The sequence below is a fragment of the Pipistrellus kuhlii genome, unplaced genomic scaffold (assembly GCF_014108245.1).
Source record: "Pipistrellus kuhlii isolate mPipKuh1 unplaced genomic scaffold, mPipKuh1.p scaffold_m20_p_16, whole genome shotgun sequence".
Classification (NCBI taxonomy): domain Eukaryota; kingdom Metazoa; phylum Chordata; class Mammalia; order Chiroptera; family Vespertilionidae; genus Pipistrellus; species Pipistrellus kuhlii.
In genome coordinates this window covers 36,577,109-36,579,971 of record NW_023425471.1, presented here as the reverse complement: position 1 = coordinate 36,579,971, position 2,863 = coordinate 36,577,109, and the positions used below count along the sequence as shown (strand labels likewise).

The following is a 2,863-nucleotide window of genomic DNA, read 5'->3' as shown; positions in this document are numbered from 1 at the left end:
TACAATGACTAAGGTATTGGTGTAACCAACCAGGTTTGTTTGGCTGCCTGGTGCAACAAAAGTGAAACTCATGAGACAGGTGCTTATGAAAAGGAAAGAGTTTTATTCAAGTTGTTAGTGACTTGAGAAGATTGGGGGGGGTGGACTTCTGTCCTCAAAAAATCATCTTAACATTCTGTTCAGACAAAGGTTTTTATAAGGAGAGGGAGGAAAATCAGAACAAAGAGATCAACTGTTGACATGCAGGTAGTGTCCTTGAGTTGGCCATCTGGTTTTCGTCAGTGAATTTCTGAGTTTGGACAATGGATGCCAGACAGAACCTTAAAGTTCAGGCTGCTCCTTAGTTTCACACAGGAATTGAAACTGCTGGACTGTGAAGTATACTAAAAAAAAAAAAACACCAAAAAACAACAACAACAACAAAAACAAATAAACAAACAAAAACTTTTAACATGCAAGCTCTAATTTTAAAATTTAAAAAATCAGGTTATAGTAATAAGATGGATTTAACATTTACTAAAATTAATATGTGTTGCTCTATTTAAGTACTAGAGGCCCTATGCATGAAATTCGTGCAAGGGGCTCAGCCCTACAGCCTTGGCCAGGCCTCACAATCCCTCACAGCCTTGGCAAGTCCTTGTAGCCCTGGCTTCATCTGGAAGGTTGTCTGGAATGTCATCCTGATGGTCATGCAGCTGTTTGGTCTAATTAGCATATTAGCTCTTTATTATATAGGATGGTGTATCCATTCCCTGTTACATTAGTATAGCTTTATCTGAAGAATCAGAGAAACCCAATAGTGCTTTTGATATTTTAAAGCTTCATCTAGGAGCTGCTACCCCAGAAAATCCAGAAATAAAGCTGCTCCGCCTACCACATGTGTCAAACACAAGGCCCGCGGGCCAAATCCATCCCGCCAGGCCTTGCAATGTGGCCCGCACCGCTCTGTCATCACTGCACTCCGCTGAGTTTCCATCACAATGACAGTTTATGACTGTTCAGTAAACCATTCGGCCCGTGATTTAGGCTGGATTTTAGATTTTGGCCCCTTCTCTGATTGAGTTCAACACCCCTATGGCAATGAAAGAGAAATAACAAGCTCTTACAGAAGAAAATAAAAATCTGAAAGCAAAGCTTTCCCAGTATGGACCACCTCAGGAGAAGTGTGCTGAACAGTATTCTTCTCAGTTGAATGACACTGAAAAATGGTTTTTGCATGACTTGAATAGGTTTTAATGGGAATATTTTTTTTTTTTTTTGTCTGAACAGATGCTCTGGAACTATTTTAATGTGTTAAGTTAACCTATCACACATTCACTGTTAGAAACACACATTCTTAGAATCACCAATAAAATCTCAATATATCTTTAAAAAAAGACTACTAAACCCCACCACATTGTGTTCACCTATAAAAGCAAAAGACAAATATTTCAAGAACACATGAGTATTCATATGTCATTAACAACATATACCCTAATCTAAGAAAACATGTAAGAAAGAATTCTGATCAAAAGCTAGATTATTTAGAACAGAGAAATCAAAAGGAGGAAAATAACAATGTAAAGAAACATTAGTGATAAATTTATTTTTTATGGTATCTATACAGTAAACCCTTGATTTTTCAAGCCTGGATTTAATGGACTTCAACTTAAATGAACAAAATTTCCAGCCCAGATGTCATATGTGAAAATTAACACCCTGTTAAATTTATTTTTATTTTTTTCTTTATTGTTGAAAGTATTACAGATTTCCTCTTTGTTTTGTTGTTTTTTTCCCCATGGACTTTCTCCTCCCAGCATCCACCCCTCCCAAGCCTTCTCCACACTATTGTCTGTGTCCATGGATTATGCATATTTATATCTAAAACCCTAATATGCAAATAGACTGAACAGAGGAACAACCTAACAACCAGTCACTATGATGCATACTGACCACCAGGGGGCACTTGTGGAAAGTGGCAGGTGTCTGCCTCAGTGGGATAGTGGAACAAGTGAGCAGGGGCACAAGACCAATAATGCATATAGAAAACTTTTCTGTGAAATTAAACTTTTCAGACATTTTTAATTTTAATTAAATCAACATGTCTCCATGAATAAAAACAGGTAAACTAATTAGTTTGTCAATTTTTTAACATACACCTTCAGAAAACCTACTTTATTATGTAATGGACTTTCGGCTTTAATGGACACCCCCTCATCTGAAATTAGTCCATTATATGGAGGTTTAACTGTAGTTAAATGAATAGTTTAAACAGGATTCTTAAAACAGAAAAGAAACATATAAAAGAAAATGTAATAATAGCCAACTAATTTTTTAAAACTATCTTAGGAATACTCTACGGTTGTGTGAAGATTAGTAAAATGTCTCTTCCAAGAAGTAAGTAATGCTAAATATTTAAGTTTCATATGGGGTTTGGGGAGAAGATGGGCAAGTAAGGCATGTTAGTGAATGCCGATGTATTATTTTACTTTGATATGTTGTATATGTGTTTGTGTGTGAAAATCACTATTAAGGATGAAAAAGCATCCACCTGCGGTATTCAAAAACATAGTAGAATGTCAAATTTAACAAGAGGGAAGAAATTTCAAAAATCTTAACTAACTACAAAAATAAGAACAGAAGAAAATAACAACAAAATAAAATACATAGAAAATATAAAACAAATTGAAGGAATAAAACAATATATATCAGCTGTTACATTATATTTGGAATGCCACCAAGGAATATATTCCACAATAAAGTCAGAAGATGTAGTTTAAAGTGCTATCAAAATATATGATATTTTCAAGAAACATATCTAAACAAGGTGAAAAAAATGTTTCAAATAAAGGAACAAACAATTACATTACAAGCAAATGTAAAC

General features: G+C 34.9%; 1 pseudogene; it reads left to right on the top strand.

Moving 5' to 3' along the window:
* The window catches only part of LOC118720266, a 1,378-nt pseudogene extending 142 nt beyond the window's left edge, over positions 1-1,236 (top strand).
* The last annotated feature ends 1,627 nt before the right edge of the window (positions 1,237-2,863 follow it).